The sequence below is a fragment of the Bos javanicus genome, chromosome X (genome assembly GCF_032452875.1).
Source record: "Bos javanicus breed banteng chromosome X, ARS-OSU_banteng_1.0, whole genome shotgun sequence".
Lineage (NCBI taxonomy): Eukaryota > Metazoa > Chordata > Mammalia > Artiodactyla > Bovidae > Bos > Bos javanicus.
The window spans coordinates 80,627,011-80,639,834 of NC_083897.1; the positions used below are offsets into that span (position 1 = coordinate 80,627,011).

Here is a 12,824-nt window from a genome sequence, read left to right on the forward strand (position 1 = left end):
CCTCAGCTGTAAAATGGGAGGGTGATATTTTGCCAAGCTGTTATGAGGATTAATGAGATAACATACATACAGCACACAACACAGAGTAAGAACTCAATAAATGGCAGCTATTATTGGATTACTGGTCAGAAGAAGAGAGAAAAACAAGTCTCTCCTCCCTGCTAGCCCATATCCACACCCATCCTGCTTCCCCCGCCTGTCTTCAGTCTCTTGAATAAAGCTGGAAAACCTGACCCAGCAAAAATAATCCCCTTCAGTAAACTCTTGGGAGAGAACTATCTTCTGTATCAACAACACACCCTTGGCTCAGCCTCCAGTGGACCAGCCCCAGGTTGGAGGTCTGGCTTCGCTTTTCACCCCATCCAGATATTTATAGTGTAAACTTTGGATGATGGGGAGGGGCACACAGCCTGTGCCAAGAAACCTCACGAAGGAACTCACACTGGGTCCCCACACAGTAATGCACACTCTTCTGGAATGGGAATGAGACATGAAAATGCTTTGTCAGCTGTGAGATAAAAGAAAGGGATCTTCTCTGCAGTGAGGTGGACATGCAGAGGCTGTGGAGTACTCTCCCAACTCTGAGTGTAGTCTGCTCTGTCTAGCAGAGAAAAGCCTAGTTCAAGCTCCATCTCAAGCTTTCTTGGTGAAAGTCTTTATGGTGAAAAAAGGGAATAGTTTCGGATACCCCATCTCCCACTTCTAAACTCCAGCTGAACTGGAACTTCCAATTGACCCTCAACTGCCTCAGTGTTGACATTCAATAAATATGCATTGGTTGCCCAATGCCCCTTTGACTCAAAATCAGAAAGTTGTCCTCTGATACATGTCACATGTGCATTTTGTCCAATAATTATGTACCTACTATTTTGCTTTTTCACTTAGCATTATTCTCTACAAATATTTTCTCATAACAGCAGAGTTCAGAAGTTGTCAGATTTCATGACCATATCATAGCCGAATGTACTAAAATAAAAAACTCAGTCTGCTTAGCCAAATCTCTATAATTGGCTATTTGGGTCATTTCTATTTGTTGCTATAATAAATAACAAGTAATTAATAGTGCTTTGTATAACTTACTTTTGGAAATTTCTTCTTCTGGATATTTTTTCTCTGGAAGTGAATTCAATTTCAGAACTACTTCAGAAACCATATAAGAAAATCAAAGATCCAAAGGCAGGAATGATTTCCGCCATGGAGAAACAGGCCTACCATTCACTCCCACCTCAAGCCTTGAAGTAGAGCCACAGGGAGAAACTACTTGCATGGCAGTAACAGAATGAGACCTTACCATACTCCACCAGAGTCTTCCTTTCAGCTAAGAAAAAGCCAAATTGAGAGGGCCCATATAATCCACCTGACCTTTCAAATGAGAGACGAGGACCCTTAGGTGCAACTGTGTGGGCACTGAGAAAATGGCTCGCTCTGGAAATCTCTTGGTCTCAGGTCTTCCACATCAAAATTGGAGCAGGCTACTTGTTTCTCTAAACTAGTCTTTGTTGAATTTATTGGTAGATACTGACAGTTGCCTAACAGCCACTCCCCTCTCCTTTGTACTTGCTAACAGAACTTCAATTTGTTCAGGTAGCTGGTAAAGATCCAGATATGAAAGGATCTTTGCCAGTTCCAGCCCCAGGTTTGAATTATAAGTGGTCTAAACCAATTATCAGTCTAAGAGTGAGCACATGACACAGTTCTGGCTAATGAGATCAGTCTCCTGGGAAAGTCTCCTCGTCCTGAATAACAGGACAAAATCACCTGAGGAGGAGGGCTTTGCTCCTTCCTCCTTCTTCCTGCTAGAATGCAAATGTGATACCCAGAGATGCAGCAGTCATTTTGTGACCATGAGGCAACAAGGGTGAAAGCCAATTCACTATGGATTGTGGAGCAGACAAACACTTGCCTCTAAATTTTTTATTATGTGAAAAAAATAAACTTCTATTTGTTTAAGCCACGATAGGTTGGGTTTTCTGTTACCTGCATCCCAAAGCATACCCAACTGTACCTACCATGCACCCAGCACTTTTTTAAGCATCAATGAGGTTACCAAAGAAATGGAAAATACACTCCTTTACCTCAGAAAGCTGAGTCTACTTAGGGAGACACACACACACACACACACACACCCCTCACAAATAGCACTATGTGAAATATAAGTAAGTGACCAAATAGAAAGGATTCAGGAAACTAATTTAGTCAAGGTATATAGGAAAGGGCCAGAACTAGAAATAAGCACAGAATATCTGAAGAACAGGAAAGACCTGCGTGGACCCTAGAAAGGAAATGGGAGATCTGAGCAGATCTTAAGCTGAGGCTATATTCCGAGGACTGAGAACTGTTCATTTATGAGTCTGGCCATGTTCTAATACTCACTACAGAACCAATCTGGCTGAAATTCACGGCAAAAGTTATGCTGGAGGAAGATAGATTGGATGGTGTGGTGTAGACTGAGGCTGGTACACTCAAATGGTTGGTAACAGTTGAAAGGGACCCAGTGCAAGAGTTAGTCTGAAAGGAGAATAGGACTTGGTCAGTAATTGAACATGTAAAAGGAAGAGAGTGGAGTCAGATATCTCCATCCACTATCCAGAGAGAGAGAGAGAGAGAGAGAGAGAGAGAGAGAACACAAGAACTCTCAACAGAGACCAGGAAGTTCAGGAAAGGAGATGAGATTTGACTTTGATCTGTTGAGATGACAGTTGATTAGGCAGATTAATATGTCTATTAGACAATTCCCAAGGCAGAAGCCCCAAATTGGGGTGCAGGGGCAGAAGAGGCAGCATAAAAAGCAACATGATCTGGTCAAGACCACTGTTCCCCGAACTTCAGTCTTCTATATACTACTTTCATGACTTCTGCCACATGCTTAACACCTATACTATTATCTTAATATTTTGCTTTAAATAAACTTTCTTTTTTAAAACTTCAGCATGGTTCTAAGCAATAATATGCTTGAAAGCACCAATTTTTATGTGCTAATTATATTTTTCTAAAACACATTAAAAGAAATCCATGGCTATTGAAGTTATATACCACCTGAAAGTATTTTATGTACCACCAGTGGCCTGCTCACCATCCTTGGGAAAACACTAGCTCAGACACAAGTCATCAGGGACCTGTTTCAGGAGGGTGGGGGCATTTCTAAGAGCCTAATCTCTGTGCAATGGGCCTCTTGAATCCATCCCTTTCTCTCACATCGGCAATTTGCATTCTTTTCTTGGAAAAAAATCTCTAGCCATCTGGGTCAAGCTGTAGGGGAGAGAATGGAGAAGCAAGGTCCTGACTGTCAGGATGCCTGGGGAGGCTGCTTACTCAGCAGGCATCTCCGGCCACATGAACCAGGTGAAGGCTCTCCTCAACAGCAGTCTGATCAGAGAGGGGCCTCAAATCCCCTCATCAGAAGGAAAGATTCCTATAACTTGAGCTAACAAACAAACCCATAAAGAGGCTATGTTGCTGCCTTCCTCCTCCCTTTCTTCCCCTCACTCCACCCCCACTCCCCTAGCCCCCTTCCAAATCTGAGCTGGGCTTAGCATAAGAGGAGCATGACTCATAGAAACCAAGGACTGAACTGGAGAGGTCAGGCTGCCAGGATTCCTCCCAGGCTGATGATGAGCAGACCCAGCAGCTCAGTGCTCAGCTCACGGCAGACTCAGGAGTCTGAAAGCTTTGGGCCTTTAGAGATCACAGGGTGACAAACATTCCCTGAGGGAAGGTCAGGAGACCAGAAAATGGCAAAGAGCCGGAATGAAGGAAAAAATACTGTGTTCATTCAATTCTGGTGGCGTTCAAATCTCACCTCCCCTAGTGTCTAAAATCTATCAGACTCTGAGTCCCTGCCTTCATGGTAAAGTAATAACAACAATAAGACAAAGAAGAAATGTTTCTAGGAAAATAACTATATGCCAGGTACTGTGCTGGGTGCTTTTCATGTATTATTTCATTTTTACAAAGAACTCATGAGGCAAGTACTCGGACTGAACTCATTTAAGAAATAAGGAAACTGGGAATCAGAGAGGTGAATTGCTCAAGGTGTCCCAGTAAGTGAGAAGGCCTGGATTTAAGCCTAGGCATCTGGTTCCAGTGAAAGTTGCTTGGTTGTGTCCAAGTCTTTGCGACCCCATGGACTATACAGTCCTTGGAATTCTGGTTCCAGAGCCCAAATCCTTAGCCATTCTGCCTGTCTTACCCACAAAATCTTCAGAAGAATGTTGACATTAGATACCACTGGCTGGACCAAACACAGATCCTTGAATCAGAGCAGAAAAAGTTGGCCAGCAGCCTAGAAGGTAGCCTGAACTATCTGCCAAATATGGAAGATAGTGACTAATAGAATCACTCAGATTGTCTCTCCTGTGGAATCTGGACATGAGACAAGGACAGGGTCCTCAGTCAATAATGGGAGCAGAAGCAGACACATGGACTGAGAGAGAGAGCGACCTGAGGCAGAAGCCACGAGGCAGTGTAAGAGCCTTGAGTGAAACAGAAGCTATGAAACAGAGTAAGGGTAGAGGGAAATTATTGCTGCAGTAAGAACAGGAGCTTCTGAATCAAAGAGCATGGGAATTACAAGTCAGTCATTTAAAATTCTCTCGCCAATGTCCTTACCTTTCTGACACCATTGTCCATCCATCATATCCATCTTGCAAATTTCCAAGCCTCGAAGCAATCCAATGATCTACCCTTTCTCTTCCTATCCTAGGACCACTAAGTGCTGCTTGGAGAAAACAGCCCAGCTTTGCACGTGGGAAGCATAATAAGTTCATGGTCTCGACTACCCCTGGGCACTCAGTATGACTGGGCAACCTTTCTTTGAGCCTCTGTTGGGTTCTCCCTTCCTTCTATTCTCTCCAGTGGCTCTCTGAGCACCATGGCCTCCACTTTCATCCACAAACTTCTAGTCCTGTCATATCTGCCTCACTCAACTTCACAGAAAAAGAGAAGCCACAGGCAGTAATATTCCATAAGGAAATCTACGAGCTCACTCACCACGTCCATGCTTCCTCCTTTCCTCTCCAATTCCTCCTGCCTGAGACTGACCCCACTTGTGCCCTGCATTCCATCTCCTCCCACCAACCATCTCAGGAACCTCAATTGTCAATCATTCCCCTTCCCACCTGTATCTCCCATCTCTACTACTGGCCTTCTCCCCTTGAGCACTGAAGTATACCCTCTCTACACCCATAGCCCTCAAGTTATCTGCTCATACTTCCTTTTCACAGATAAAACTTCTGGAAGGAGCTGTCTACACTTGCTATCTCCATTTCCTCACTCCCACTCTTCCAGTCAGTGTAATCTGACATCCAGTCCCACTGCTCCACTGAAACTTGTCACCAACCACCTCCTCGTGGTGAAATACCATTGTAGTTTCTCAGATCTTCTCTTATATCAGCCTCTCCAAAGCATCATCACCATTGGCCACAGCCACCATCTTGAAACATTCTCTTATTTTGGCTTCTGAGATGCTGTGCCCTGCCCTGGCTTTTCTCCTGCTTCTCTGGCTGCTGCTCAGCCTCTGCATTGGTCTCTTTAAATCCCTACCCATTCCACAAATTTTGAGAGTGTTCAGGGCTCACTCCTAGGCCTTCTTTTCTTACCTATGATTTCTCCCTGCATAATCCCCCAAGGTTTCAATGAGCTGATGGGTCTCAAATAAATAATTTCTAGCCAAATATTTCTAGAAATATATATTTATAGCTCCTGAGCTGCAGATTCATATGTCCAATTTTCACTTGAGTGTCTCACAGGCAAGCTAGAGTTGGTATGCCCAAAACTGAACTCATCATTCCTTTGAAGCCTATTCCTCCTCCACGTTGCCTGTAATAATAGCTAATATTTACTGAACACTTCTCATGCTCCAGATAAAGTTCAAAGCACTTTATATACTGTTTCACTTAATTGTTTTAAGAAGGATAATATTAATAATCTCATTATACAGGTAAGGAGACTGAAGCACAGAGAGGTTAAGGAATTTGTGCAAGGTCACACAGCTAATCAGTGGCAGTCTGCTTCAGAATCACTGCTGTTAACTATCACCCTATACTCTTATCACTGCTATCCAGTTGTCCTGACCTTTTTTTTTTTTACTGTCCATATATGTTTATTCAGATAATCTATCTCCCTTCTAAATGTGCCTCAGATCCATCCATCTCTCTCCGGTCCCATTACAACTATCTTAACTAGGTCACCATCACTTTTCACCTGGATTCTCAACCACCAGTATCACATCTTCCCAATCCATCTTCCACGCTGCTTCCATAGTGATGCTTCTGAAAGGCAATTCTGGTCCAAATGGCAAACCATTCCATAGCTCCCCACTGCCCTTGGGATAATGGCCAAGATCCTTCACATGTTATCCATGGTCCTTCATGATCCAGCCTCTGCCTGCATCTCTAAGCTTGTATCTTCCTGCTCCTCTCTACCTCCTAACTTTCTTCCTTCTCACCTGCCTTCACCTGGATAACACCTACTTATCCTTCTGTTCTTTGTTTAGCTGAGGGACTACTCCTCTAGGAAGCTTACCGTGACTCGTCAGGTCCCACTCCTTTATTACCTTGTACCCACCCTGATCAGAGCATCTCTCGTGCCCTATATTATCTGTTTAATCATTTTCTTCCCCTAATAGACATAAGTTTTGTAAGACCAGGACTTTGTCTTGATCACCTCTGTTCCCCACCAAAGCTTGGCACAGTCTGGTGAATGCCATGCATGTATAAGCCACACCAGGCTTCTCTCTTCCTTTGCCTTTCTCCAGGCAACACACAGTGGTATGCAGAAGCACCCGTAGGAGGCTGAGGCCTGGGGCCAGCTTCCTGACACAGGTCCTGTGCTCAGAGGCTAAGGGTATGTGCCCTGGGCTATCAGGCCATATCTTCCTTCCCAGGGGTAGGGAAATGTTCTCCCTTCACTCCATTTCCTGTACTTGCTTTGCATTATGAATTTCAGTTATCCCTTGGCTTTTAGAACTGGAATCTAGCTATGTGTTAGTTACTGACTCTTTTAATAGCCTTGTGAGATCGATGGGAATGCAACGGAAATAACAATGATGACTCATGCAGCCCATCTCTCCTCCCCGCCCCACTCTGTACAACATCCAGTCCCACCACAGGCAACTCAAGTGTCATTCCAGGGGAGGTAGCTGCAGTGCCTTGATTATCTCAGGCATCATGCATGGGAGGAGAAGCCAAAGTGAGACCTCATGTGAGATGCCAGTCAGATTGTACAGTCAAATGCCCTGTTGGGCTTTGAGCCAATGGAACACTGACAGAAGGAAACATAGAAAGGAATGGGAACTTCCAAGGAGAAAAGTGCTCTGGTTGGGAAATGGGTGCAGAATGGAGCAGCTTGCCTTACCAGTATCATTTAAAGGGAAGCAGAGATACCTGAAACTCAGGTGGGCTTCCTCAACCCTGTCTCATGTAATCCCTTTCTTCCAGAACTTTCTCAGATAGAAGCAGGTCATGTCGTGCTATATCACAGTGGGCAAGTGGGCTGTGATGGTCTTTAAGTACTATTCTCTAAATATTCTCAGCTCTTTGCCTTTGGGGTACAAGGTAAGATAGCCAATTACAGTTTGGTAGATCCATATGAAGAGTTCTGTCCATGGCACAGAATTAAAATATGTCACTTCCGGGCTGAAACATTTTGTCATAGACATGTAGTAAGAGCCCAGAATTGGCCTGTGTTGTTAGGAGCCACTAAGATTCTGAGTTGTATGTTACTGTGGCAGAACCTAGCTCGTCCTGGCTGGTACATAAGCTAAATCTTCCCTTTAGGGTTTGTCATTATCAAGGAAAGGAAACCATAACCACTGGACTGAAAAGAAAGACAATTATTTAGCAAAATGACGACCACAAAAATACTTAGCACATTGGTAATATGTTATTAGCAATATTCTAGATCATTATTTGAGAAGTCGGTTCTTGATGTTTGTTATATTAGTAAATTGATAAATTTAGGGTAAAATACTTTACCACAAGTGTGATGATCTTGGAATGCAACCAGCAATTCCAAAATACATAGCATAGCCCAAGAGTCTAAACTAAACCTGATCCAGTTAAGGACACAGGTCCTATGAGGTTCTAAATCCTTAGGTCCAGGACCAGATCCAGGCCCTTCTTAGCCTAGCTCTGACTCTCCAGCCCTGCAGAACTGCAGATTTCTCTTCTCCTGCTTTTCTACTCCTGGCTGCAGCCCCCTCTCTCAAGTCCCTTAAATCACTAAGAACATGAGTTCTGCTTCCTGGTTCTCCCTAGGCACTTTCAGGTCTCTGACTCCTACCAAGGGAAGGTGCTGGGTGTCCCTAGTACACACAGATCTGTAACTCATCAACCCTCGTATTGGGAGGGAGCTCCTAACAAACAGAGTGTGTTTTGAGGTCAAACAGAGCTGGGTTTGAATTCCAGCAACACAACTTACTTGTTATATGATCTTGGATAAGTCATTTTGTCTCTCTGAGTCTCAACGTCTTCATCTTCAAAATAGGAACAATCATACTTAGAACTCAAGGAACTGCTATAAGTATTCTATAATGAGGCTGCAAGCAGAAAAACACTGGAAATTTTATAGTTAATTTACAGTGTTGTGTTAACCTCTACTGTACAGCAAAGTGACTCAGTTATACATATATACTCTCCCTTTTTCAAAATAGCAACTGACTTGTACTAAAGCTCTAATCTTATTTTTTCTCATTTTAAATTCTTCTTTTTCTTCTCTCAGTCCAAACTACCCCCACCCCTTCCACTACCACACACACACCACCATCACCATTCTCACTACTGGTGGCTACCTTCATTCAAACTTGTCTCTCATTTATTGTCTAGTTCAGGGACTTTAAATGTTCTATTTTACTTATTTTTGTTTGTTTGTTTTTAGGAACATCATCCTTTTTTGCAAACAAAATCACCTGTAGCTCTCCAATATAAAAGACAGGATGAGAACCACTCATGGCAGCCCCAGAGTCTGAGGGACTCTCGAAGGCTCAATGGATCACACATTGAAAACTATTGGGCTCTTTGCCCATTCCAAGTCTATAGAATGTCGGGGCTGGCAAGCCTCTTAGAGGTCATCTGCTGATCCACTGCCTACATTTCTAGATGGGACACAGGTCTGGGGATTTAGACAGTTGTTGAGTCCTAGGGCTGGAAAGGACCCTGAAGGCCACCTTAGGCCCCAAGCTGACTGACAAGTGGTCAGTGCAGAGCAGGGAGGGAGCCAGGCCTCCTACTCCTATCTCTAGACTTTGGGAGCACAGTGGCCTCTCACCATGCCCAGGAATAAGCATCATCGTGTTATCCAGAGCTGGGAAACCCAGATTCAAAGCTCAGCTCAGCCACTTGGTAGCTATGTGGAGTCTTTACCAGCTGAGCCACAAGAGAAGCCCTATGTGGCCCCAGGCAAATCAATTCCTCTCTCTGTATTTTTCTCTATCTGCATTTTTCCCTCTGTAAAATGGGGTAGTGATACCTATCTCATAGAAGTTGTATGTAACCAAAATGTCTTTACCTCTGTAAAACACTTGGCTTTCAGAATTTCCACGTGGGACACAGACAATGGTGGTAGGAAGGAAGAGAGGCACATCACACATTTCTCCCTCTTCCAGGCAAGAGACAGATTCACTCGCCTCCACAGAACTCTGGTTTTTAATTATGTGAAGCCTCTGGCCTCTCACAAATGCCCTTGACTTTTTGTAGCAAAGAAACTGCTTCCAGTGGGGTTGTAAGGCTAAGGCTCACTCCTCCCTGCCTCAGGCCATCCTTTTGGTCTACTGCCCCTCAAGCACATAGGCTGAATGACTGCCCTGTTGGTCTTTTCCAAGAAAAATTTAGGCAACCAGCATCTGCATTGAGCCTATTAGGATCCACTGGCCTCACTGATGCAAACTCCCACCTCAGGCCCTGGAAACACTGAGCTGAGAGGTGATCCTCAGTCAGATTCAGTCCTGCCTGGAACCAACCGGTCAATGGCCAAGACTCATTCTTGTTTTTCTTGTTTTGTTTTTTATTTTTTATTGAAAAATATTTGCTTTACAGAATTTTGTTTTCTGTCAAACCTCAACATGAATCAGCCACAGGTATACTTATATCTCCTCCCTTTTGAATCTCTCTCACATCTCCCTCCCCATCCCATTCCTCCAGGTTGATACAGAACCCCTGTTTGAGTTTCCTGAGCCATACAGCAAATTCTTGTTGGCTATCTATTTTACACATGTTACTATCTTGTGTTGTAGATCTTGTTGGCTATCTATTTTCCATGTTACTCTTTCCATACTTCTCACCCTCTCCTGCCCTCTCACCATGTCCATAAGTCTATTCTCTATGTCTGCTTCTCCATTGTTGCCCTGTAAATAAAATCTTCAGTACCATTTTTCTAGATTCCGTATATGTACGTTAGAATATATTTATTTTTCTCTTTTTGACTCACTTCACTCTGTATAATAGGTTCTAGGCTCATCCACCTCATCAGAACTGACTCAAATGCATTCCTTTTTTATGGCTGAGTAATATTCCATTGTGTATATGTACCACAACTTCTTTATCCATTCATCTGTCGATGGACATCTAGGTTGCTTCCATGTTCTAGCTATTGTAAATAGTGCTGCAATGAACAATGGGCTACATGTGTTTTTTAAATTTTGGTTTCCTCAGGGTATATGCCTAGGAGTGGGATTGCTGGGTCATATGGTGGTTTTATTCCCAGTTTTTTAAGGAATCTCCATACTGTCTTCCATAAGGGCTGTATCAGTTGACATTCCCACCAATAGTGCACGAGTGTTCCCTTTTCTCCACACTCTCTCCAGCATTTATTCTTTGTAGAATTTTTGATGATGGCCATTCTAACTGGTGTGAGGTGATCTCATTGTGATTTTGATTTGCATTTCTCTAATGATGAGCAATGTTGAGCGTCTTTTCATGTGTTTGTTAGCCATCTGTATGTCTTCTTTGGAGAAATGTCTGTTTAAGTCTTTTTCCCACTTTTTGATTGGGTTCTTTGTTTTTCTGGTATAGAGTTGTATTTTGGAAATCAATCCTTTGTCAGTTGTTACATTTGCTATTATTTTCTCCCATTCTGAGGGTTGTCTTTTCACCTTGCTTAGAGTTTCCTTTGCTCTGCAAAAGCTTTTAAGTTTAACCAGGTCCCATTTGTTTACTTTTGTTTTTATTTCCATTCCTCTAGGAGATGGGTCACAGAGGATCTTGCTTCAATTTATCTCATCAAGTGTTCTGCATATGTTTTCCTCTAAGAGTTAAGTTTCTGGTCTTACATTTAGGTCTTTAATCCATTTTGAGTTTATCTTTGTGTATGGTGTTAGGAAGTGTTCTAATTTCATTCTTTTACATGTAGCTGTCCAGTTTTCCTAGCACCATTTATTGAAGAGGCTGTCTTTACCCCATTGTATATTCTTGCCTCCTTTGTCAAAAATAAGGTACCCATAGGTGCATGGGTTTATTTCTGGGCTTTCTATCTTGTTCCATTGGTCTATATTTCTGTGTTCATGCCAGTACCATACTGTCTTGATGACTATAGCTTTATAGTATAATCTGAAGTCAGGAAGCTTGATTCCTGTAGCTCCATTCTTCTCTCTCAAGACTGCTTTGGCTATTCAGGGTCTTTTGTGTTTCCATATGAATTGTGAAATTTTTTGTCCTAGTTCTGTGAAAAATGCCATTGGTAATTTGATAGGGATTGCACTGAATCTGTAGATTGCATTTGATAGTATTGTCATTTTCACAATCTGGATTCTTCCTACCCAGGAACATGGAATATCTCTCCATCTGTTTATATCATCTTTGATTTCTTATATCAGTGTCTTATACTTTTCTGTATACAGTTCTTTTGTTCCTTAGGTAAGTTTATTCCTAGATACTTAATTCTTTTTGCTGCAGTGGTGAATGGGATTGATTCCTTAATTTCTCTTTGTGATTTTTCATTGTTAGTATATAGGAATGCAAGTGATTTCTGTGTATTGATTTTGTATCCTGAAACTTTGCTAAATTCACTGATTAGCTCTAGTAATTTTCTGATACTATCTTTAGAGTTTTCTATGTACAGTATCATGCCATCTGCAAACAGTGAGAGCTTTACTTCTTTTCCAATCTGGATTCCTTTTATTTATTTTTCTTCTCTGATTGCTATAGCTAGGACTTCCAGTACTATGTTGAATAATAGAGGTGAAAGCAGACACTCTTGTCTTGTTCCTGATCTTAGGGGGAATGCCTTCAGTTTTTCACCATTGAGAATAATGTTTGCTGTAGGCTTAGCATATATGGCCTTTACCATGTTGAGGTAGTTTCCTTCTGTGCCCACTTTTTGAGGAGTTTTAATCATAAATGGGTGCTGAATTTTGTCAAAGGCTTTTTCTGCATCTATTGAGATTATCATATGATTTTTACCTTTCAATTTGTTAATATGGTGTATCACATTGATTGATTTGCGTATATTGAAGAATACTTGCATTCTTGGAACAAATCCAACTTCATCATGGTGTATGAACTTTTTGATGTGTTGCTGAATTCTGTTTGATAAATTTTTGTTGAGGATTTTTGCATCTATGTTCATCAGTGATATTGGCCTGTAGTTTTCTTTTTTTGTGTTGTCTTTGTCTGGTTTTGGTATCAGGGTGATGGTGGCCTCATAGAATGAGTTTGGAAGTGTTCCTTCCTCTGCAAGTTTTGGAAAAAATTTTAGATGGATAGGCATTAGCCCTTCTCTAAATGTTTGATAGAATTCTCCTATGAAGCCATCTGGCCTTGGGCTTTTGTTTTTTGGGAGATTTTTGATCACAGCTTCAATTTCAGTGCTGGTAATTGGGTTGGTCACAATTT

General features: G+C 42.3%; 1 protein-coding gene across 1 annotated transcript in view; it reads right to left on the reverse strand.

The window, feature by feature from the left end:
- NHSL2 (NHS like 2) overlaps positions 1-12,824 on the reverse strand; it is a 311,337-nt gene that overhangs the window by 266,677 nt on the left and 31,836 nt on the right. The gene's annotated exons all lie outside the window — the stretch shown is intronic.